General features: G+C 42.8%; 1 long non-coding RNA gene across 1 annotated transcript; it reads right to left on the bottom strand.

Annotated features, from left to right (window-relative positions):
* Positions 1 to 17342: 17342 nt before the first annotated feature.
* LOC128351045 (uncharacterized) lies at positions 17343 to 23408 on the bottom strand. The gene is made up of 2 exons (XR_008305415.1): positions 23307 to 23408; positions 17343 to 22970 (listed from the first exon to the last, which is right to left on the bottom strand). It is a non-coding gene; the product is annotated as an uncharacterized LOC128351045 (long non-coding RNA).
* Positions 23409 to 26748: the final 3340 nt, after the last annotated feature.

The following is a 26748-nucleotide window of genomic DNA, read 5'->3' as shown; positions in this document are numbered from 1 at the left end:
GGAAAAGCAAGGATTTTGAACTTGCCCTTGAACCTCGAGCCCACCTCAAATTTAGGCAAATACAAAAGGACATGTAGAGCACATTTGCCAATAAAATGAATTGGAACTAAGAACAGGATAATGTCGAGACAGTATTCACCCATTAAAACTATTGTGTTTGCACTGCTTTTATAATTACAGCAAAGTAAATTGATTTCAAACACAAATAACTTTTTGGCCTTTGTTTATTTTTTGTATAAATTGTTATTGCATGGCAGCCTGACATTTGCAGTGTTAACAGCATTCAGATAATGAGTACTGGCATAACTATTAATTGAGCATAGAACTGAAGCTGAACATATTTACTTTTGCAAATGGTAGGATTTTTATCATCCTAAAGGGAAGAGTAGACATCTTTCTATGTCTGGCCGGTTTCAGACGTATCATGGACCCACAGTTCCATGCCCCTGTCCCCTGCTCTCCTGTCTGTTTGGATGTTGGGGAGAGAGGCTGACTGCAGAGAGGTGGGGGAGCTGGCTGTGCAGGCTTCCTTCTTGAAGGAGGACAGACCACACAGCCAATTGGACGAGAGTGAGGGAGGAACTTCCTCCCTCAGCTCTGGTCCCATCGGGCCCAAATTGCAGTGCCAGCATTCTAACAGAGTGCTGGCACCACAGAAATTGAGTTGTTGGTGGTGTGGTTTCCGAAGGTTCAGAGTAGAATTTGGTGAGGAAAACTGTGGGTTGTTTCTCCCCACAAACTCTATTTCCCTGAGTTTGGATGTTTGGGTTTGGAAAATGGGTTCGGAAAATGGAGGTGAAAAGACCTCTGGTTTCCTATTTCATCTGAACTCGGCCTCTGTCTCAAGAAGAATGTTTTCTCCTCTTGCAAGGCACAATAGCTGGCGGCCTAAATAAGCCACGGTGATGGGTTTCACAGTAAAAACACTAATATAGGAATCAAGGGAAAGTGTATTTGTCCTTTCCTAGAGAAGTGTGGGTGCTTCTGGGAAATGGAGTCCCAGCCTTACAACCATGGCTGCAGCCTTACAGAAAACTACCAGTCCCAGATGGACTTGTGTCACTAAAGGACCCCTCAAAGGAAAGTCTAAAGAAAGGGAAAAATGCATTCTAAACTCAAACCTTAGAAGGGGCATGAGTGCTCTCTCTGAGCAAAGATCAAGCAATGTTCAGCAGTCCTGTTCCCTGTCCCACTCATCAAAAGGTGAGGGGAAGGAGGATGGGGAGGAGAGGCAGTAGGGATGTGCGAACCGGTTCGGATCCGAACCGGTTCGGGTCCGAACCGGTTCCGGTTCGGAGGTTCGGATCGAACCGAACCACCCCTGGTTCGGTTCGAATCCGAACCGAACTGGGGGTGGTTCGTTTCGAACCGGTTCGGACCGGTTCGGATCGGTTCGGAAAGCTGAAAATTGGTCAGATGGTAGCTGGCACCCAGGGGTACCTGTCACCCAAACCCCAAAGCAATCGGACACTCGTACGATTTTGTATGAATTTTTGAAAAATATTTTTATTTTTCTCTCATAGGATATAATGGGACCCGAACCAGGCCATTATTTCTTATTGTGGAGCACTCATGGTTGCCAACAACCATGCAAACCCTGAAGCAATCAGACACCCCTATGATTTTTTATGAATATTTGAAATATTTTTAATTATTTTTCTCATTGAGTATAATGGGACCCGAACCAGTCCATATCCCCTGTTGTGGAGGACCTAGGAGCACAAAAGCAGGGTGGGTGGTAGACAGGCATGGGTGCCTACCACCCAAAAAATCTCAAGGCAATTGGACACTCCTCTGATTATTGGTGAATTGTTAAGTGTTTTTGAATTCCTCATAGAGAATAATTAGGATTGCAGCAAATGTATAGCTTCACGTCGGGGGGAAAGGGGTGTCGTAGAGTGCAGTGTGGTGGGTGGTAGTTCCTAGGGTGGGCAAGGAAGCTATCAGAATTATTTGAAAGGAATTGGGCAAAGAGGTGATTTTTAAGTGATTTTTGAAGTTTACGCGTCTTTAAGGTTTTTCCTCATAATAAGTTATAATGGAGCTTTCAGCAGCCCTATAAGTGCACATGGGGGTGCTGGGGTGGCCCAGAGCAAGTGGTGGTGTAGTGCACATAGGGTGCCAACCACCCCCATGGGTTTCTAACCCATGGGGTACAGGGATCTCTGGTAGGGGCACCCCCATGGGTACAGGGTTCTCTTGTTTCTGAGGTATTGAGTGTGGATTCTATGATAGCAAATGAGATTTTCAATGAGACACCATCAATCCACTCTAATATGCTATCATAGAATCCACACTCCGCCTCCTGCTTCTTCTCTGTGTGTGTGCTTAGTAGGGGTGTGCAATTTGGGATTTCGGGTGATTTGGCTCGGACCCGAACCGAATCACCCCTGTTCTGTTTTGTGCCCGAATCTGGGTCACCCGAATCACCCTTGATTTGGTTCGGATTCGGATTTAATCCGAATCCGAATCTGAATCGATTCGGGGGGGTAAAAAGGGGCCCAGGGGCAAAATTTTGGGGTGGGGTGGTAGTGCCCAATGGGTAGAGTCTACCACCCCAATTTCAGGGGGATTGGGCAAAGGGCTGATTTTTGGTGAATTTTTAAAGTTTTAGTGACTTTGGGGCAGTTCGGGGGCATAGCATGGGATCTGGGCAAAAGGAGTGGGGTGGGTGGTAGTGCCTAATGGGTGCAGGCTACCACCCCAATTTCAGGGGGATTGGGCAAAGGGCTGATTTTTGGTAAATTTCTGAAAATTTCATATCTTTGGGGCATATTGGGGCATATTGGGGCAGAAAGTGGGGCCTGGGGCAGAATAGTGGGGTGTGATGGTAGTGCCTAATGGGTGGAGGCTACCACCCCAATTCCAGGGGGTTTGGACAAAGGGGTGATTTTTTGAGAATTTTTGAAGTTTTAGTGACTTTGGGGCAGTTTGGGGGCAGAAAGTGGATCTGCCCCAAAATAGTGGGGTGGGGTGGTAGTGCCTAATGGGTGGAGGCTACCACCCCAATTTCAGGGGGATTGGGCAGAGGGCTGATTTTTTGAGAATTTTTGAAGTTTGGGTGTCTTTGGGGCAGATTGGGGGCAGAAAGTGGATCTGCCCCAAAGGAGTGGGGTGGGCTGGTAGATAGCGCCTAATGGGTGGAGGCTACCACCCATCCCCAATTTAAGAGTGATTGGGCAGAGGGGTGAATTATGGTGAATTTATTTGTATGAGGTTTGTCTTCATAAGGTGAAGTGTGCTAAATTGATTACTTCCTCATATTATTCATAGTAAAGGAAAGTGTGAAAAAGTGAAAGTGGGGTCATGAGAGTTGTTTAATTGAAAAATATCTCATTTGCTATGATAGAATGAGAATTCACACCTTTTCTATTCACCATAATTCACCCCTCTGCCCAATCACTCTTAAATTGGGGATGGGTGGTAGCCTCCACCCATTAGGCACTATCTACCAGCCCACCCCACTCCTTTGGGGCAGATCCACTTTCTGCCCCCAATCTGCCCCAAAGACACCCAAACTTCAAAAATTCTCAAAAAATCAGCCCTCTGCCCAATCCCCCTGAAATTGGGGTGGTAGCCTCCAACCATTAGGCACTACCACCCCACCCCACTATTTTGGGGCAGATCCACTTTCTGCACCCAAACTGCCCCAAAGTCACTAAAACTTCAAAAATTCTCAAAAAATCACCCCTTTGTCCAAACCCCCTGAAATTGGGGTGGTAGCCTCCACCCATTAGGCACTACCACCACACCCCACTATTCTACCCCAGCCCCCACTTTCTGCCCCAATCTGCCCCAATCTGCCCCAAAGACATGAAATTTTCAGAAATTTACCAAAAATCAGCCCTTTGCCCAATCCCCCTGAAATTGGGGTGGTAGCCTGCACCCATTAGGCACTACCACCCCACCCCACTCCTTTTGCCCAGATCCCATGCTATGCCCCCGAACTGCCCCAAAGTCACTAAAACTTTAAAAAATTGCCAAAAATCAGAGGAAGGTCCAATCGACTTGAATTTTGGGTGGCAGGTAGAACACAAGGTCCCCTTTCAAACCAGCTATTTTTTGAGATCCGAACCGGTTCGGTTCGGATCCGAACCGGTTCGGATCCGAACCGAACCGGGGGGGTGGTTCGGCAAAACCAAAACCGAACCACCCTGGTCCGGTTCGGACCCGGTTCGGATCCGAACCGAACCGGGAGAACCGGTTTTATGCACATCCCTAAGAGGCAGTGAGGAAGGTGATGTTCCAACAGACTTGTCACAACTCTGGTGGTGTTTTGCAGTGACAGCAGGGAGCCTCCCGACTTCCAAATGTCAGAAGCTCCTTGCTTACATTGCGGAACTGCCTCTGACAATAGCCAACAGAGGGCATGTTGGCTCTGATATGTGTGTTGGACTGAACATGACACACCATCATATGAAATACTGCAGTTAAAAACTGACCTCTGAGAAGCTGATTCTTTTGTTTGTGACTTATATTTGGCCAAGGATAAACTCCTCTGCTCCACTTGTCCCTTTAAAAGTGTCCAAAAACTCATATCCATTGTGGGAGAATCATCTTCTGTTCGGAACTCCATTCAGTATTTTTCACATTCTTATCCTTCCAGGTCTCTATTTTACTAATCATTGAAAGGCCGAGATTGCAGAGCATGGCAGAAGCAGGAATGGATGTTTGTATAATAGAATGGGTTCCCTCAAACAAATGGTGGCTGCTTGCATCTACAAACATTTCTACAGATGCACCTGATGGATTTCTGTCTGATACACTGTGACATGAATGGGCTGCTAAGAGAATTTGCCACCAATCCCCAGTGTAGTTCTGCATTTCACAGCATCCAGCTGTGGTCCTCTGATAACCTGTACTGTTTTCTAGAGGCAATTTCAACCCCTGAAAGTAATCCAAGTTATCACCAATTGCTTGCATCAGCCAAATGGTATTAGCAACTGGAGGATCTGCAGGGAGTTGCAGAAAGTCGGATCAAATATTTGATTCATCCTAAGCATTTAAGAAGGTAGGGATGTGCTTGAGCCGGTTCGGGGCCTCCTCTGGGAAGCACTGAACTGGCTTGGGCCAGTGTTCAAACTGGCTTGACATGGCAGGGAACAGTCCCCTTTAAAAAACAGGTAAGGAGCTCTTTACCTGCTCATCCCTGCCCCTCTGCCTTTCCGCCAGTGGTGGCTGCTCTCCAAACAGCCACGTGTGGTTGCAGCGCTGTTCCCTACAGCCTCTGTGTGGCATCAGCACATACATGACTGGCACACACGTATGCTGGCCATGTGCGTGCTGATGCCATGTGGAGGCTGCAGGGAACAGTGCTGCAGCCCCAGTGGCAGTGGAAAAGCAGTGGGGTGCTTTTATAAGCTGCACTTATAAAATTTCTGCTTGGACACATCCTTCCTCAGCTCAGTGTTAAGCTGAAAAACCAAGGCAAAGGGTGGGTGCATAAGCCTAGATAGATAGATAGATAGACAGACAGATAGACAGATAAACTTTATCACAGTCTTTGACCAGTACAGAAGCAAGAAAAAGGCCCATACAACCATATAATGTTGTGCCACCAAGTCAATGTCAATTCCTGACAGCCACAGAGACATGTGGTTTTCCTGGTAGAATACAGGAGGGGTTTACCACTGCCAGCTCCCGTGCAGTATGAGATGATGCCTTTCAGCACCTTCCCGTATCACTGTTGCCAGATATAGGAGTTCCCCATATTCTGGGAAACCCACCAGTGGGGATTTGAACCAACAGCCTCTTGCTCTGTAGGCAGGTTACTTCCCCGCTGCACCATTAGGTGGCTTACAACAATATAGCAACAATATAACTTTACGAGTATACAGTAGCATAGTAAATTACTCCAGTAGATTACTCATTAGATGCTGTCGTATATTCATTGCTATCACACAAAACCTAGTCATGTTATGAGTAACGTTGGCTTGATGGTCTGACAGGAGAAATAAAATATATGCTTCATCTCCTCTGCCTGTTAGGTCCTTAATCAGGGGTAAAATTAATGACTCGCGTGAGTCCCTATCAAAATTGCAGTAAACATGACCCACATCCTCTATGTGTACTACATGGACAGTAATGTTCAGAATAAGGAATCCCACCATATCTACCATATCACTGCTGAGGGCAACACGTCAAAGTGGGCCAGCGCAAATGTGCTACGATATTTGGAAGTTATTAGGGCTTGACAATAATCAGGTGGCTTGGTGCTAAAAGCGAGTCTCCATGATTTATTTATTTTATTTATTTAACACATTTGTATACTGCCCAAAATGCAAGTCTCTGGATGGTTTACAACAAAACAATAAAAACAACAAATAAAAAGGTTAAAACATTACAATAAAAAATTTAAAATGTTAGAACTATTAAAAACACAAATCAGTATGTAATTAAAAGCCTGGGTGAACAAATGTGTCTTGACTGCCTTTTTAAAAGTTGTAAGAGATGGGGAGGCTCTTATTTCAGCCGGAAGTGTGTTCCAAAGCTTCGGGACAGCAATGTAGAAGGCCTGTCCCTGAGTAGCCACCAAGAGAGCCAGTGGCAACTGCAGATGAACCTTTCCGATGATCTCAATTTAAGTCGCTTGGGGGCCTTCCATGTCTAATATTCTTTGCTTAACAGGCTTTTTTTGCTTGTTCATAACCCATGGATTGCAGCGCATCAGGGGAAAAGCCACAAAAATCGAGCTTTTCTTTAACAACTGACTTCCACTGTGATTGGAAACTATCTTCAAGCATCAGTGGGGCCAGTCCCATTGGTGAGAATAACACCAATAGTTAATAACACCAATAGTCAATAGTTAAGGATGATAATCCACACTCAAGTTTCCACTCTCATGACTCCCAATTCCAATCTTAACACCTAGACACATCTAGGGCAGGGGCGTATCTAGGGGTAGGGCAGGCAGGGCACGTGCCCTGGGTGCCACTTGAAGGGGGGCACCATTTTGTAAAATTAATTTTTTTTTAAAAAAAAGGCTGCCAAAAACAAAATGGCCACCGTGCATGCTCAAATGGCCTCTGTGAGGCCCTAGGTCATGCCAGGCCTTGCAGAGGCCATTTGAGCATGCACAGTGGCCATTTTGCTTTCAGTGGCCATTTTAAAAAAAGATTTTTAAAAATGGCCACTGCACATGCTCAAATGGTCCCTGCGAGGCCCTAGAGGCCAGTGGGGGGAGGAGGAACCTTTGCAAACCCCCCAGCCTTTAGGAAGCCCCCCAAAGGGGCTACAGGTAAAAAAATAATAATATATCATATAAGTCACTGTACACATATTCAGATTGGCACTATGTACAGAGAATCAGGGCTTGTGAATACTGAGCTGATGCTTATGAGCTAGGATTGTATTCATTTGCTCTTACTTTGCTTCTTGTGATAAGTGAGTTAAATGTGATGTCTTGCTAATATGGCTATTAATGGTGAATTTGTCTTTGAATCAGTGTGAAATCCTTAATATTAAGGCCCACTGGGAGTTTCTTGCTCTCTTTCTCTCATTTTAACTGTCTTTCTGAAATACTAGAATATATTCCAAGCAGTGACACAGTTTACTCTGCATATCCTTTAATTATTTACAGAGTATCTGGGAAAAGTCAAATTCTCCATTTATTTTTAAAACTTATGTAATGGTGATGCCCTTCTGGATCAGGACAGAACAGCCCTTCTGGATCAGGTCCAAGGTCCATCTAGTCCAGCATCCTGTTTCACACAGTGGCCCACCAGACACCACTGGAAGACTACAGGCAGGAGTTGAGGACAAGCCCTCTCTCCTGCTGCTACTCCCCTGCAACTGGTACTCAGAAGCATCCTGCCTTTGAGGCTAGAGGTGACCTATAGCCCTCCAACTAGTAGCCATTGATAGACCTCTCCTCCATGAAGTTATCCAAACCCCTCTTAAAGCCATCCAGGTTGTTGGCTGTCACCACATCTTGTGGCAGAGAATTCCACAAGTTGATTATGTGTTGTGTGAAAAAGTACCTACATTTGCTGGTCCTAAATATCCTGGCAATCAATTTCATGGGATGACCCCTGGTTCTAGAGTTATGTGAGAGGGAGGAGAATTTCTCTCTATCCACTTTCTCCACACCATGCATGATTTTATAGACCTTTATCATGTCTGCCCGCAGTCGTCTATTTTCTAAATGAAACAGCCCCAGGTGTTGTAGCCTTGCCTCATAAGGAAGGTGCTCTAGGCCCCTGATCATCTTGGTTGCCTTCTTCTGCACCTTTTCCAGTTCAACAATGTCCTCCTTTAGATGTGGTGACCAGAACTGTACACAGTACTCCAGGTGTGGCCGCACCATAGTTTTGTGTAAGGGCATTATAATAATAGCAGTTTTATTTTCAGTCCCCTTCCTAAGGATCCCTAGCATGGAATTGGCTTTTTCACAGCTGCCGCACATTGAATCGACACTTTCATTGAGCTGTCCACCATGACCCTAGATCCCTCTCCTGGTCAGTCAACGACAGCTCAGATCCCATCAGCGTATACTTGAAGTTGAGGTTTTTCATTCCAATGTGCATCACTTTACACTTGCCAACATTGAACTGCATTTGCCATTTTGTCACCCACTCACCCAGTTTGGATAGATCCTTTTGGAGCTCCTCACAATCTGTTTTGGATTTCACTAGCCGAAAGAGTTTGGTATCATCTGCAAATTTGGCCACCTCGCTGTTTACCCCTACTTCTAGAACATTTATGAATAAATTAAAAAAACACTGGTCCCAGTACAGATCCCTGGAGGACCCCACTTCTTACTTCGCTCCATTGTGAAAACTCTCCATTTATACCTACCCTCTGTTTCCTGTCTTTCAACCAGTTAGCAATCCACACCTGTACTTGTCCCCTTGTCCCATGACTTCTATGTTTCCTCAGGAGTCTTTGATGAGGAACTTTGTCAAAAGCTTTTTGGAAGTCCAGGTATACTATGTCAACTGGATCACCTTGATCCACACACTAGTTGATACTCGCAAAGAACTCCAAAAGGTTTGTGAGGCAAGATTTAACTTTGCAGAAGACATGTTGGTTCTCTCCCATCAGGGCCTGTTCTATGTGCTTTACAATTTTATAATTGAGGATGCTTTCCATCAATTTGCCTGGAATGGACATAAAGCTCACTGGCCTGTAATTTCCTGGATCGCCTCTGGATCCCTTTTTGAAAATCGGTGTTACATTTGCTAATTTCCAGTTCTCTGGTACAGAGCCTGATTGCAGGGATAAGTTATATATTTTAGCAAGGAGGTTAGCAATTTCACATTTGAGTTCTTTGAGGACTCATGGATGGATGCCATCTGGCCCTGGTGATTTGCTAGTTTTCAGTTTTTCCAGACAGCTTAGAACATCATCTCTTATCACTTCTATCTGACTCAGTTCTTTAGCTTCCATCCCCGAAAAGCCTGTTTTAGGAACAGGTATATGCTCAGTGTCCTCTGCCGTGAAGATGGACGCAAATAACTCATTTAGTTTCTCTGCAGCCTCTATATCCTCCTTAATAATCCCTTTTACTCCCTCTTTGTCTAATGCAGGGATTCTCAACATTGTGTCCCCAGATGTTACTGGACTTCAACTCCCATAATCCCCAGCCCCAGTGGCCTTTGGTTGGGGATTATGTGAGTTGAAGTCCAATACCATCTGGGGACCCAATGTTGAGAATCCCTGGTCTAATGGTCCAACTGCCTACCTGGCAGGTTCCTTGATTCTGATGTATTTAAAGAAGTTTTAGTTATTACCCATGATGCTTTTAGCTAAATGTTCCTCAAACTCTCTTTTAGTCTACCTTATTGTCATCTTGCATTTCTTTTGCCAGAGTTTGTGTTCCTTTCTGTTCTCTTCATTTGGACAGGCCTTCCAATTTCAGAAGGAAGTCTTCTTCCCTTTTATGGGTTTCCTTGACTTTACCTGTTAGCCATTCTGGCACTCCTGGACTTATTGGTACCTTTCCTCCTTTTGGGTATACAATCTAACTGGGCTTCTAGTATTGTGGTTTTGAGTAAACTCCATGCATTGTGGAGCGAAGTGACTCTCCTGATTTTCCCTTTCAGCCTTCTTTTCACCATTCACTTTGGAGAAGTTTCCTCTTCTGAAATTCAAAGTGTCTGTGTTAGACTTCCTTGCTGATTCTCTCCCCACATGTATGCTGAATTTGATTGCGCTGTGGTCACTGTTCCCTAAAGGGTCGATGAGACTGACATCATGCACCAGGTCCTGGGTGCCACTCAGGATTAAGTCCAAGGTCGCCTTCTCTCTGGTTGGTTCCAAAATAACGTCGTTTATCAATATTAGTTAGCAATAGTTTCTTCCATAACCTCTCTCTAGGGATGGAATCAAATGAGGACTTTAGATCTATAAAAGCCGCATGAAGTGGGATCTTAAACAATGTGTGCATATTTTTCCACTAGATGTTGCAAAATCATTGCTTGATCTGTTGTGGATTTATCAATATATGTGAAAAGTGCTGCCAATCAATATTGGATTGGAATACCTCAGCAGGAATAAAATCATGACCAGTGGCCTTGTTTGTTTGTTTATTCAATTTTTATACCACCCTTCTGAAATGGCTCAGGGTTCCTTTTCAGTTGTCCAATTAATTGTTTCATCTCCGCAATAGATACAGGTGGCCAGTTTGATAGTGTCTGCATGGATGGCTCTGCCTCTAGGGACATATAGTCCACTGAGTAACTTTATTGTGCGTATATTGAATGGAAGTGAGCTTCCCATATACATCCGCAGATATATGGCATTCCAATTTGCTGCCTGATCTTTTTATCACATTATACCAGAATGTGCGCGAATCTCTAGATTTTACAGCCTCTATCAGTTGCTGCCAGCTTTCTTTAGTTGCTTTCCTTTTTAAATCTAAAAGTAATTGTTTGTATTGGCAGTTTTTTTAACAACAGGGCTTGTGCATTTGTGCCTTCTGCAGTTTCTTTATAGTGCCTGTAAAAGCTGATGAGCCATCTAATAGTGCAGCAGAGAAGTAACTTGCTTAGGGAGCAAGAGGTTGCTGGTTTGAATCCCTGCTGGTATGTTCCTCAGATTATGGGAAATACCTATATTGGGCAGCAGCGATATACGAAGATGCTGAAAGGCATCATCTCATACTGTGTGGTTGCTGGCAATGGTAAACCCATCTTGTATTCTACCAAAAGAAAACCACATGGCTCTGTGGTCACCAGGACACCGACTCGATGGCACAACTTTACCTTTAGAAGCTGATGAGGTCTTTTTTGGCCCGTATACAGTCCTAGTCAAACCATGATTTTGACCTCGGACCCCCTGATTCCCTAGTCCTCACTTCTTTATTTATAAAGAGTCCCTGCAGTTAGTTAAGAAAACTCTTAAAGTTTTCTAAATTATCATTGTCACTCATTATATTTGTCTTGATTTGCTGTAACCTATCTGAATGAATTAGCTGGGCAACTACTTTGCTCACGTCAGCCATCCATTTAACCCTCACATTAGTTCATTCCCCTTCCAGATCAGTTTGATGGTAACTATTCTAATTTATAGGATAACTAAGCCTAATTTATAAATCCAGCATAGTATGTGAGACTGATCAAAGTCTTTACTGCTTACATGGCATGGAAGTTAACCTCCTTAACTTGCAATTCCCACACTTTTTGGACCACAAGTGAAAACAGTAAGCATCCTAACTTCCATCTTAAACTTAAGTTAAAAAAAAAATTAATTAGATTCTCATGCTGTTGCTGTACATTATACTAGGAAACTTGCTTTCTTCTTTCAGAGAATTATGTTCTCTAATGTGTGTGGGCTATTTGAGGGAAGTACTTCCAAAAATTATCTTGTATTTTGTATTCAGGAGTCTTGAGCCCTTTATCAAATGACAAATGATATTGAAAATCTGTACAAAAACATAATTTTGCCAACTTTGGGGGTGAGGTGTTCCACCCATAATTTCTGGAAAGCCCAACCACCTCCTCCTAGATTTGTGTACACTGAAGTTGAATCCACCCCAGGTGGTTGTAAACAACCAGCAACATTTTTTAAATCATGGCTACTAGCATATTGGCACAAAGGCCTTTCTTTGAAAACAATGCCAAATGCAGTGAAGATTAGCCATCTTTTCTATGACGGCATGCCAGAAATGGATTTCTGTAAGGTCAGTAGACTATTATTTGACACTCATAACATGTATGTGCTAATAGCTATTCCACGCCCTGTTTTTTGTCCAAGTGATATTTTATTGTCACAAGCTGATTAAACAGTCATTTTGATGCACCATTGAAACAGTTCCTCTTGGTATGAATAGCTCCCTCCACTTTATTTTTCCTTCTTAGAAGGCCATCTCCTTCCGAGGTTTGAAATCTGGGACATATTCCAAAGCTTCCTAGTGTGTCCTGGACACTGGCCAGCACACATATTGTGCTGTTGATTTCCTTATCTGAAGAGGCAGCAAGCAAATACTAAAGCATGACCAGGACCTTGTCCCCTTCTTCACTTCAGATTTACCCCGCTCTACACCCCCACGTGGCCAATAAACATTCCTTGACTTTAAGAATTCCTTGACTTTAACAAGTTGAGCAGAAGCTTGGCAAATGAACCAACAATCGGCATTCCGTGCATTCTCATTGTTGACTCTGGCAGCAAAGAGGAATACTTGAGTTAGGAGAAGCACTCTTATTGGCAGTCAAAAGGGCTGGCTCTACTCACACATTGACAATCTGCTCCTCAGAATAAGTGCATCTGGACTGCCCTTATGCGTTATGATGCTTGAGGCAAGCAGCTATCACCCTAGATATTAAATGCATGGGGGAGACCCTAAAAATGAAGACAACTGGTCCTTTGAATGTAAACTTGCTTTTTCATACTAGTCAGAAAATAAGGGGGGGGGGATAACTCATTTTTTTTCTTTGCTCCTTTCTTAACAATCTCTTTATTTCTTGCTTTCACTTTTTAAAACGTTCATTTGCCTGCCTTTGTCTAGGTTTTTCTCTTCTTTGCTTAGCTTTTCCTGGATAGGGAAAAAGTATACATTAAGAAGATATGCTTTTGTTGCATATATCTAAATGCATATAAAGTATGCCCTATTCCCTCATGTGAGCAGTCATATGCTTAAAGCATTCAAGCAGTCCCTGCTCAGAAAAGGTCTCCTCATACTTGTGCTGTTGGCACTCTCTCCTTCCTCATCTCCTTTGTCGGAGTTATCTGGTTTCTTGTATTTCATTCCTTACCTCTGGTTCCTTGGGTGAACTAGAGGTCTTCTACTTTAGCCGATGGTACGGCATATACCTAAACCTGTTAATATTGCTCAGAGACATTAGAATAGAAAGCAATGAAACGAGCAGCTTTAGAAATGTGCTGGATATTCCATGACGGTTCTGCAGACCCCAGCACCTTTCCTCAGTCATCTCTGCTTGGATCCAACTGGATCCTATGAGTGTTCTGAGTCCAGTTTGGGAAAGACCTAGGTTTTAAAATACAATTTTTTATTTTTGTTACACTTCTTGGAGAAAGCTCCAAGAAGTCCAGAGCAGTGTACATAGTTATGTTTATCCCCACGACAATCCTGTAAGGTAGGCTGATAGATAAGTGATTGGCCCAGAGTCACCCAGTGAGTTTCATAGCTAAACAGACATTTGAACCTGGGTCTCTCCAGTCCTAGTCCAACACTACACTACACTTTGTGATGTTTTGGCTTTGTGTTGTTGTAGCACAATGAACAGAGTTTTTATGTACAGAGATATAATAACGCAAGTCCTTGCTATTGCTAATTTATGTGCATGGGATGGACAAGGGCAAATCATTACATGCTAATCACTGTTTGCATTGGAGAAACAGGAATATTAGTGGTCTTAGTTTGTATTTCAAACACACCTCTTTTGAAGAAAAAAAAGGTGCAGACTGGAATATTACACACTGGGCTCTGGAAATGCTACAAAAACTCTTGAGTTGCTATGTTAGGTGAGACCAGTGGTCCTTCTAACTTGCTGTTCTGTCAGTGGCTGTGGTTCATTATATGTCAAGGAATGCCTGCTAACAGAGCAAGATGATGAGATCTATCGCTTCTTCTGCCTCCATCTTCTGGCAGTTTCAGGATCTCTGAATATAGAGGCTATATTTATGTCTTTCATTGTTAATAATCTCCCATAGCCTAACCTCCTTCCGTTTCTTGGATAGATTTCAAAAGATGTATATGCTTGTGCTTTGGGCAGCCTAATATCCAATGGCAACTATTTCCAGAAGGTAATTACACCTCGTATATAAAGGTCTATTCCCCGCTTTCCCCTCCAGCTTTCTCCTTGTCTGTTTAGTTTGAAACTTGTTTGGCAGTAGGGATGTGCACAAATCAATTTCTTAGATTTGATTTGTGCCCCAAACAAATCACCCCTGATTTGTTTTTTGTCCAAATTGACCCCCCATCACCCCAGATTCGATTTGTTTTTGCTTTGCTTTGATTCTGATTTGGACCGATTTGGACCACTTAACAAGGTCCTAGGGGTACCAAATCTGGGTGGTGGGTAGCCACCTACCAACAAGATTTCAAGACAGTGGGACAATTGGTTGATTTTTAATGAATTTATTTAGTTTTTACTGATTTTGAACATTTCTGCCATAAGAAACAATGGGGATTCGAAGTTGCCATATTCTAACCCTAACACAGATCCCCAGATTTCATTTTTTTTAAAAAAAGCTAAGCTCTAGCCCTTGTAGAAGTGGAGTTATGGAGCAAAATCTGCAGTCATTATTTTTCAAGAGTTTCGATTCTTTGGTGCTGTATAATAACTTTTCTTCGTAATGAATCCCTATGAGGATTCATTACACACCTTCAGATCTTCTGTTCATTTTGACTGTCACTGGACAGTGCCAACTGTCAGCTGCCATGTGCCAACTACACCCCCCACCCCCACCTGCAAGGCTGTGGGGTACTCATTTTTTTTTAGGAATACTGAAATGTTTAGATTCTTTGGTATCTAATAACTTTTCCTCATAATGAATCCCTATGAGGATTCATTATACGCCTTCATTTCTTCTGTTCGTTTTGACTACCATTGGACACTGCCAACTATCAACTGCCATGTGTCAACTACACCCCCCCACACACACACACACTGGGGTACTCTATTTATTTTTAATGTATTTTGAAGTGTTTAAATTCTTTGGTGTCTTCATTACACCCCCTCATTTCTTCTGTTCATTTTGACCCCACTGCTTTGTAGGTGGGGGTGGGGAATTAGTGGTATCCCATGTTCCATCCCACAAGCCACTTGGTACTAAGTTTATATTTTAGGAACTTTTGAGGTGTTTAGACCCTTTGGTGTGTAGTGAATCCTCATAGGGAATCATTATGAGGAAAGGTTATTAGACACCAAAGCTTAAACACTTGAATCAATTTGCACATCCCTATTTGGCAGTAGATTCAAGGTAAGCAAAAGGAAGTATTTCTTCACACATCATTAACCTATGCAGGCTGTTGCTACAGGGTACTGTGAGGACCACTAGTATATTTGATATTTGAATATATCAGAGCAATTCAAGGAAGTTACATTTACCAATAGTCATTAGCTATGAAAGCTAAAGAAAGTATGCTCTGTGTCCAGAGGCAGTGTACCTTTTGTTACCAGATGCTGTCAACAAACAGCAGGGAAGGACTATCATATACAGCTTGCTTGGAATACTTGTTTGTCTACTAATGCATACAGAATATTGATGAGATAGACCTTTAGTGTGATCCAGCAGGATTACTTCTTATGTGTGTATGAGTCCAGGTTTCTGCACTGAGGGAGTGGATACTTTTTCTTTCTTCTTTCTTCTCACCACTTAAATAAATTTCTATCCTGAAGCCACTTTTTCATTCTGCTCCTACAGTAGCCCTATTCAGAGATTACATTGTGCATGCATACAAGTATCTGTACACATGTGCATGTTTTTGTGGGAATGACTGTACAGGTGCTCATTTAAAAAGTGTTCCTGGGTACAGGCACCCTCAAATGCAGAGTACAGCTAAGAAGTGTACAAAAGCTGAATGTAACTTTGAATTACGTTTGAATCACTGTATGTGCATACAGATCTGTATGTGTATACACTGTATACAGATTGTATGTGCATTGAACTTAACATGTGAATAGGGCTAATAGATTATTAGAAAATGAATGTGTGAAGTCAAACATACTTCTACAGGTGGAAAAAACGATAATACACTTGGTGGTATCTACAGTTTTCATTCTTTTGAAATAAGGATTCTTCCTTTTGAACAAAGAATTCTTACTCTGATGGAAGATTCCTAGTCTAGAGGAAAGGGATCTGTTGATGCTGTTGGAATATGCAATAGCTAGCTGCAGCTTAGCTTGCTGTATAGTTTGCATGCCATCTACTATAAAGCCAGAGGGGGCACTATAGTTTCCTCTGTATTGATTGGACTGGCTAAGAGTTTCTATGTTCCTTCCTGTTCCTGCTCTTTGATTGGCTTTATTTTAGCCAAACTGGCTTTTTTTCAAGGCACTTGGCTTAGTAAAAACGGTTTGGCTGCTTGGCTTATTCTTGGCTTTTTTCAGCAGCCGATGAAAAAAGCCAAAAAGCCAGACCAGAAGTGCGGGTGCAGCGTCGCGTGCATCTGCGTCATCGACAATCGACAACACAAAACACATCATCATCATCATTCATCATCAATTTCTGATCTGACTGAGGCTGAGCGCGGCCCACCACCAGCCAGCCGTGCGGGGCAGGCCTTAAGTGTTTGTTATGTTAACTTCCATCTTCCCCCATGGCAGGCTCAGGCTCCGTCCGCCCCCCCCGCTTTGCACATGCTGCTGCCTGCCACGTGCATTTTGTACACTCGTCATCCGATCCTCCTCGTCCTCCACGGACCACACGACTCCGACTCCTCCCTTTCTTTCCCCGACCCCCCAGAGTCAGTAAGTTCTGCACTGACTTCTTAGTGCCTTTTTCTCCAAAGTCAAGTTGTCTTGAAAACTTTGCACTGGTGTTTGCTCTGTACTCCACATGGACATATGTCACCCAACGATAGAGAATATAATACTCTATCATGCTCAGTAATAATAATACTCAGTAATAAAATACACAAGACAGTCACTCAAAAAGGCATCATTCACTTCTTCCTATGAAAATTTGGCACCTGTGAAATCATCTCTATTTCTGGGATTCCTATATATTTGGAATTCCTATATAAAAGAGTTGATATTGTGCACGAGGAAGCTTAGACAACCTTAAGATTGTGGAGTGAATGTCTTAGAGGGAAAAAGGCAGAAAAAGTTTTCTTCTTACATTTAAAGGGATTATTTGTTTGGATATAGAAGTACCAAATCCATAATTTAATTTTGTGCTGAGGAATTAATTAGCAAATGGTATTAAAAGCCTTAGAATATGGACAAAAATAAAATCTGTATTTGAATGCAGATACATATTTTACAAAGCTAGTAATGTATGAAGAGACACTGTTTTGTGCTTTGAATACTTACAAGACAAAGATTCAATTTTTAAAATGTCACACAAATAGTACTTGAGTGGATTCATGAAGAGTTTGAAATGTTGCACAATGTTAAATAAGAAATTTAAGAAAATTTGTCCAATGAGAGAAGTAACAGTATAAACAGTATAGTGAAGTGAACAGTATAGACCTGAGGTGGCAAGTGCGGCTGAGGATGATGGGAGTTGTAGTCCAACAAAAGTTGGGGAACATGGCCACCCCTGTTCTAGACAGATACTGCCAGACACAGAAAAGCAGGCTGAGTACAACAATTATTCAACGAACTGATGGCAGCATGGTGGAGGTATCATTTCCTAACAGAGGACATTCATTCCACTGCCATTTTTGTTTTTAGTATTTACACAGTATTCTAATGAACATGACCTGCAATACAGAAATAATAATACTGACTTGCCTTACAGAGCTACTGTTGTTACAGAGAAAATTTATATGAAGCACCTCGAGCAATCAAAAAATGCTACATACATCCAAAACATGATGATTAACAGCTTTACTCCATAAACATAATAGTTATAGGGAGAGATGGTTTTGAAACATTGTGTTGATACAAGAGCCCTCTTCAACATGGAAAAAATGGATCCTGTATTCATGTACAGCATCCAAAGACCTAACCAGCTCCACCCTGGTGCTGATGAGCTGAGAAGCCTCACACCACCACACTCTCCATGCTTATGACCGGGGCGTAACTATAATAGGGAAAGGGAGACAGTTGTCGGGGGCCCACTGCCTTGCCCCCCCCCGAGGCACGTCACATGACTGACTCCCCCAGCCGCGCAGCCGCCTGGGCTTCCTTTAGTTGTATTCATCCTCCCAAACTGATGTGAGTGTTAAGACCTGGAGCTACCAGAACAGCATGTCTTTCTCTAGTACCATTATGAGCTTCGTGGGAGGGTGGCATTTTAAAATCTTGTCTCTGGGCCCACTCCAACCTTGCAACGCCCCTGCTTATGACATTTGTCTGAAGAGGCAATCACCGCAAGCATGATGGTGGCTGCTTGTGTGATCAGAAGGCTGGGACACCCCTCTTCAGAAAATGCAGTAAGCGTAGAGAGCACAAGGAGGGTGATGCTTTTCAGTGTGTAAGCACCAGGGCAGGACTTTTGGAAGCACCTTTGGGACCTTGTATGTGTGCATAGTATCCCCCCTGAAGAGGGCTATTGCTTCTCTTTGTGGCTTACTTGGATGAAATTTCATCCAAAGATTTATTTTCCATCTACATGTGAAAACGAATGCATATTTAAAAAGGCTCCTTGATACCAGATACTATGCTATATTTTGGATTAATGTCACAATGGAAAAAACAGATCCATTGGCTTCTTCCAAATAAGAAACTATACTACAAGGTATCCTACTGGCACTTCCATATGTGAACAATTATTTCCATTGCATTTCTCTGGGTGGAAGAGACATTTCTAGCACATATATCTGGAGGACCTATATTTGATTAAATCTTTAAAAGAAAACCAAACGTCATAGTATCTGTGTTCGTTGGGGGGAAAAGTCCTCTATTGTGTACATTGTCTATGCTGTTCTCTAGACAGTATTTATGTCTATGTGTATTTGTGTGGTTTGACCTAGGGGAGGAGTCTCTAGTTCGTGGGCTGACTTTTGATTGACTTTTGATTTGACTTCTGAATTTAGTCCTGTATCTGCTCTGCATCCCACAACTGTTTAAGTCTTTGAGCTGTAAAGAAGTAGCTCTGTTTTCCTCCTGGACAGGAGATTGTTCTATTGTCCCTTTTCTTTCTGCAAATAAATACAAGCTTCGTCGTTTTATCCTCAACTCCTGTATGATGGGAAGGATTTGAAAGAGGACTAGGCTTTACTTAGAGCAATTGTTGGGAGAGTGGGCCTTTCCTAATAAGGAGGAAAAGCCAGGGAAAATCAAAACAGAAGGACCAATCCAGAGGACTGGGTGGGAACTACACTCACATCAACCTACAGAAGAAGAGAAAGCTCTGTACTGTGTGTTTGGTCTGTCCCAGAAGTGCCCTGAGGAAGCAGCTGGTTGAGAAACCTCTGGGGAAACAGGAAAGCCACAGTCTGGAGGCTGGAAGCAGCAGCAAGATGCCTGCTTGTAAGAAGATGGGCCACTGTGTGAAACAGGATGCTGAACTAGATGGGCCTTGGGCCTGATCCAGCAGGGCTGTTCTTATGTTCTAAGATAAGGACCAATTCAGTTAGACACATGAGGGAAGTTAATTTCCTTTATTGTATTCTGCTTGAATCTGAGTTGCCTGGTTAATGAAAACACTCTCTCTTACAATCTGCTTTATGAAGAGACAATTGTTCTTATTACACACTCTTGCTTTTCTTTTAATCTAATAATAAACCCTTGTTGGTGAAGTGTACTATTCTTCATTTAGGGTCTGCCTTAGTCACACACTTCTGGAGGCCTAGCAAAGGTCAGCACCTTCTAGGGAGGGTTTTGCCACTAACTCTCTAGGAATCTGATATGGAAAGAGTGGTTTGTCACATTAAAGTGGATGGTGGCAGCCTGCTGTGAATCCCTTTCAGTCAAGGATTCATCCAGTGAACTCCCCCTCTGGTAGGAGCTATGACAAATCTGCTGTGTATTTTTAAATTCCTCTGCAACCTTGTTAACCCCAGTAAGTTCTCAGTTCTTAGTTTTTTATTAATAACTTTTCATTTGGAAACTCTTTTTTAAAAATGTAATTTTAAATGTGGTTTTAGCCTGGTCTTTTAACTCGTTCAACTTTATTAGTCTTTTATTTCACATAGTATTTATTTTATTAATGTGAGCCGCCCCAAGCAGTAGTGTACTGGAGGGGTGGGGTGTAAATATTTTAAATACGTAAATAAGCTGAATAGTAAACACATAGCTCTGAATCTGCTCTGAATACCTTTAATGTACAAAATTAAAGTTCACACAAGTGGCTACATCTTGGTCAAACCTTGGCCTTAGAAGTATAAGAAGATGAATGCAGCTGTATCCTATATTAGGAGCTAGCTGCTTCTACACTCAACAAGCACTTATTATTTATTTATTATTTATTACATTTATGGACCGCCCCATCCAAAGGCTCTGGGCAGTGTACAATACTTGAGGCTTAATAGCATACCTGACCTTATGCTAATACTTTACTTACTTTAAAGGGAGGTTTGTCTCAGCTGAGCTAAAAGATAATAATATAGGACACCCCATGTATGCTCTGCAAACTGCCAGTTATAAAGCAATCTCTGGTACCAACTGCAAAGTTGTGGTAGGTGTAGAAAGGTTACAACCCTGTAAGAAATGAATGAAAATCTCTATGATGGGCCACAGCAAACACACACACACACACACACACACACACACACACGAAATGAGCAGATAAAGTAAGAATGTGATTGGATGCCAACCAGACATATGTGATAGAGCCAGTAGTGTAGTGCTACAGGGATGGGCAGGGACACAGTCCTGGTATTTTGCCCCCTCCAGGGTCTCTTTTTACATGAAATCTGCTGCTCTTGCTATTCCACCAGTTTGTAGGAAATATCAGAGCTGGTAGGATGGAGCTGTCCTACTCAGTTTCTCTCTCACACATGATCACCACTTCCTCCTCCTTTCAAGTTGTTTGCTAGCACACAATCAAAAATCAGGAGTGCACCCAGCTCCTGAAGCTGGATACAACACTTGTTCTATCCAGTTTTTGATCATCAAAACCAGCCTACTTTCATATGTTTCTCATCATAAAAATACATCTTTCCTTCATCCAAAACAGGTTTCTTAATCATGTGCAATATTCTGGGCATTCTCTTACTCCAAAAACGTTTGACTGATAAAGTAGAATGCTACAAATTTGTATGAAATGTTGTTGATCATAAAATATTTGTCATAATTACAATATGCCTAGGCATTGTCTTTGAAATATAACCTCTCTTGCCATTGTTGTTGTTGTTGTTACTCTGTACTTCATTATTCACTAGTTATAGTCATTATCCATAATTTAAGAGCAATTAATTTTCACTGGAGCTTAATTATGAAATGTATTTTCTTTCTTCTAATACATTTTCTGGTAAAATTACAACACTCACAGTTCAGTGTTGAGATGCAGATCTGGGAGCCTCAACATCATGTGAAACTGCTCAGTCTACAAACTATGCACCATTTACTTCAATGGGTACAACAGATGCAAATCCATTTCTTGGCATGAATGTGAATGTGAGACACTCATGAACAGACATTCTGTGTGTGCCTTGTAGGTCACACTGGGCTCTAAACTGAGGTGACACACCTAATACTCTTATTTGAGATTGTGGCCTTGAGGCCAGTAGGGTTACAAGCTTTTAATCTCATTCTAAGCATTACTCTTGTTTTCTGAGTTTATTTGGTAAATACTGCCTGACATTTGACTAATGCTGTATGCAGGCAACTAAAAAAGGTACATGGGCAAGGCCAGTGCCCCTGCTGCTGAAGCACCGGTGTGTGTGTGTTTGTGTATGTTGATTATCACAACCTCCTTCCCCAGGAAATTTTTCGTATGTCCCAGACACGGTAGAGGTCTATAAAACCATGCATGGTGTGGAGAAAGTGGATAGAGAGAAGTTCTTCCTCTCACATAACACTAGAACCAGGGGTCATCCCATGAAATTGACTGCCAAGAAATTTAGGTCCAACAAACACAAGTACTTTTTCACACAACACATAATCAACTTGTGGAATTTTCTGCCACAAGATGTGGTGACAGCCAACAACCTGGATGGCTTTAAGAAGGGTTTGGATAACTTCATGGAGGAGAGGTCTATCAATGGCTACTAGTCGGAAGGCTATAGGCCACCTCTAGCCTCAAAGGCAGGATGCCTCTGAGTACCAGTTGCAGGGGAGTAACAGCAAGAGAGAGGGCTTGCACTCAGCTCCTGCCTGTAGGCTTCCTGTGGCATCTGGTGGGCCACTGTGTGAAACAGGATGCTGGACTAGATGGACCTTGGACCTGATCCAGAAGGGCTGTTCTTATGTGTGGTCCTGAGGGACCCATTTCCGGGCCACACAGAGCACTTCTTGGGGACGTAGGGGATCAGCAAAAATTGCCTCGTCTCTGTGCATAAGCATACATGCTTCAGAAGGGGGGGGGCACTTTTAACTGCACATGTGCAGCATTAGTAAGGATGTAGGCCGTTGTTTGTTTGTTATTTATATACTGATTTATATCCTGCCTCTGCCTACAATTCAGCCCTAGGCAGCTACCAATAAATAACAATGCAATACAATAATGCAGAATACAAAGCAATGCTAAAATAGGGACTAAAAACAGATAAAACAAATCACAATTTAGATGATAAAATCCTCAGACATTTCAACGGGGAATAAATACATTTCAGTCTTCATTTAAAAACAAAGAGGGCACCAGACATACACTTCTGTGAAGGAAATTTTAGAGCTACAGTGCTGCTTGTGAGAAGGCCTGGTTCCCTGGCCTCCACCTACCCAGAAGGTCTCACTCAAAGGTGGTGCTGAGAGTAGGGCCCCCAAAGCCACTCAAGACCACAGCTCATATAGGACCTATGGGACAAGCCAAGGGAGAAAGAGGTTACTCTGTGGACATACACTTCAACAATATCTAAGCCAAGTATCAGAAACAGGAAACTCTGACCTCTGGTTGCAATAATCAGTTTAAGGTACATGTCACTTAGAATGTCTACCAAAGAAACCCCACTAAATACAAGTTGCACAAGAGAACTGATTGATCAAGGAATCTCTTCCGAAATTCATTTTAACACTTGGTCAAAGTATTTAAAAAAAAACAACTTTTGACTTGCTGATCTATTCCTCCACCCAAGAGGAAGCATCATGTAAAGATTAATACTTCTATTCAGTTGCTTATCTAACATAGCTGACCTTGTTTCCTGTGCAGAGCTCCTGTTCTCCAAGATACTGTCCTGCATTATGCAGGCATGGCCTACTTTCTCTTAGTTGTACATGACTGTATCTGGCTGTGCTGAAATATATAATGTGCACAGCTTACAAAGCAGTGTGTGGCAGATGGACTGCTGCTTTTATCCAGTCTTTTCTGTGCTTTTACAGCTTTAGTTGTTTGATTATTCTCAAGACATCTTATATGAAGCTTTTGCAGAAATAGTCTATAGGAACAGGGGAGAGTTAATATGAAACACAATATGATTTTGAATTTAATCAGCCTTGATTCTGAGAGCCAGCTAGCTGTGATGATGGGAGAGCCGTTAGGTCTTTAATTTTTTTTTTTAAGGAGAAATTGGTGGAGCTGTAGTGCTCAGGGTATATGTGTGTTAACCATTTCTCTCCAATTGTTTTCCAAATTTAATCGTCTCCCAAAGCTGCTGTTTGTCTCACAGAGCGAAACATACAGGATATTTGTGTGACACTGGGGCAAATTAGAGGGTGATTTTAACTGGGCAAATGGTTTGGCAAATGGTATTATGTACAGCAATACATACCCAAGTCATTTCCTTACATGTGGGGAAAGCGCCTTTCTTTCCTGCCCAAGTAATTCTCCTATGCACCTATGATTCCTCTAGATGTATATACATGAGCCTTATGTTCCTTAAAGGCCAATTGGAGGTTGACATTCAGACTGCCGAAGCAGCAGTGCTGTAGGAGAAGCACTGTTGTCGTACAATTCTTCTGAAGAGTTCCAGTTAGTTGAACTATTTTGAAGCATTAGTTGAACTATTGAACTAAGTTAGTTGAACTATTCCGAAGGACCAGTGCTTCTCCAATAGCACCTCCCACTTTCTTAGTGGGACTTTTCCCAGTGAAAATGCATAGGATTGGGCTGATAGGTAAGCTGTACCATTCCTGGATTCTCAGATATACATAATAATAAAAAGCAAAACGGACAGCAGAAACACCTCACTGAGAGAAAAATACAACCTCACAGATGATCTGATGCATAATAGTCTGAATCTCTGACCAAAAGTCGCACATTACTGAAGACTGATCACTAGGACATTTAGTGTAAAATATAATACAATATGGCCTTTCTAAATAGTATATTTCATTCATATATATTTTCTGCTGCCTTTCCCCCCACTGTAATATGTGCCGGCATTTTCTTCAGTTCAGCTTTTTCCTTTCAAGATACCTTTTAACAGTCCAGATAAATATTTAAAATAGTCCAGATAAATCTGGGAACCCCTCCCCCCAATAATTTATAAAACATAAAGCATGCTTCATGCTGCTCCTGTATAAAGTCAGCAAAATTGTTGTCGTAATGCAATCCTTCCTTCTCATAAATCGGTTCTTTTGAATCCTTTGTTATCAGTGCAACATGCCTGCAGAATTCCAACATAAGCAAGGAACTGTTTTCAGAAATATTTTGCATTTCATCCAGAGGTTCTTTTTATCAGGATTCTAGACAAGAAGTTTAAAGTCTGCTTGATGTTATATTTATTTATTTTATGTATTTCTTTTAAAGTCATATTTCTCTCACTGTTTTCCAGTTTACATTTTCGTTTGACTGTATTAGAGGAATAGTTATTAATATAATCATTATATTAATATATCTCCTATATATAAGCGGAAACCCAAGCCAGAAAGCAAAGGTGCTACTTCTTTGAGACTACTGAATAGTCTTAGGGCAGGTCCTCCCCACCTCTTGGGGGAACGACTTAGACAGTGCTCTTCACTGTTTTCCAGGTGGTAGACACATTGGCAAAAAACAACAACCCCAAAACCCTTAGAGCCATTCCCCACTGTGCTGACCTTCACACAGTACTGTGCCTTTCTCAGTGCTGGGCAGGTGGGGTGGGCTCTAAGAGACACAGAGCCCCCCCCCTAAGAACTCTAGGAGGAAAGCACTGGGAAGAGCTACACTTCCCAGCACTTTGTGCATGTCTTCTAAGATGGTGCAGGGGCTCAAGAGGGCTCTGTCTCCTTTAAAGGAGTCCCTTCCCAGGCACAGGGCAAAGCACAGCACTGCATGGTGGGAACAGTTTCCTCCACATAGGGCTAGGGGGGTTGTGCAGAATATTCAGCTTTGGATGAAGTTCTGTACAGGCCCAATAAACCATTAGTCATGGAGCCGTGCTGGGGGTTGATGGGAGCAGCCACTGGCTCCTGGGACTTAACAGTGAACATTGGAAGCTGCCTTCTACTGAGTCAGACCATAGGTCCATCTAGCTCACTATTGTCTTCACAGACTGGCAGCGGCTTATCCAAGGTTGCAGGCAGGAATCTCTCCCAGCCCTTTCTTGGAGATGCCAGGCAGGGAAATGGAAACCTTCTGCTCTTCCCAGAGTGGCTCCATCCCCTGAGGGGAATATCTTACATTGCTCACATTTCTAGTCTCCCATTCATATGCAACCAGGGTGGACCCTGCTTAGCTAAGGGGACAAGTCATGCTTGCTACCACAAGACCAGCTCTCTTTCCATAAAGAATGGCAGACAGCCACATGCAGCGTCTCACTTGGATGTGCCTGGAGTCTTGGAAGCTTGTCTACAAATGGAGTCTCCTTTGTTCTCTACAAATGGACTTTGAGCTTGTTTGGAGGTTCTAGCAAGGGAGTGCAGTTATCGTATACCCTTGACTGAAGAATGGTTCACTCCTATCTGGGATGGTCATCCTCTTCCACCGAGCGTGCAGCTTCGAGTGGGACACACATGGAGCGGTGAGGGAAGAAGGAGACACCCGCTTAGCCAGCCAGATCAACCGAATCAACCCAGGCAATCAACAGGGTGACAGATGTTGCATCCAAATCGTCCTCACAGGTGAGAAGAACTGTGTACCCTGAAAGTAGACAGAAGAGGAGAAACCCAAGCCAGGGAGCTGATGCCAATGGCTCATGAAGATACCACCACCATGCCATCACAGGGCTGCTTAAGATACATGGGGTGGGGTGGCTGGGGAGGTGGGGTGGCTGTGATCTATAAGGATAACATCTCTCTTACCAGGGTATCGATGTCAGGGTATCGGACCATATTGAATGTGTGTACTTGAGTTTGGGGACCTGGGATAGATTGGGACTTCTGTTGGTGTACCGATCGCCCCGCTGCCCAGTGGAATCCCTTACTGAGCTCACGGACTTGGTTGCAGAACTCGCGTTGGAGTCTCCCAGACTCTTGGTGCTGGGGGACTTCAATGTTCATTTCAGGACCAATCTGTACGGGGCAGCTCAGGAGTTCATAGCGGCCATGACAACTATGGGCCTATCACAAGTGGTCTCTGGACTGACACATATTGCAGGTCACACGCTTGATTTGGTATTTTACTCTGATCAGGGTGGTGTTCTGTGGGTGGGGACTCCTGTGATTTCCCCATTGTCATGGACGGACCATCATCTGGTTAAGGATGGACTTATAACCA

The sequence above is a fragment of the Hemicordylus capensis genome, chromosome 1, assembly GCF_027244095.1.
Source record: "Hemicordylus capensis ecotype Gifberg chromosome 1, rHemCap1.1.pri, whole genome shotgun sequence".
Classification (NCBI taxonomy): domain Eukaryota; kingdom Metazoa; phylum Chordata; class Lepidosauria; order Squamata; family Cordylidae; genus Hemicordylus; species Hemicordylus capensis.
The sequence above is the reverse complement of the archived record's forward strand: the minus strand, read 5'-3'. Positions and strand labels throughout refer to the sequence as shown.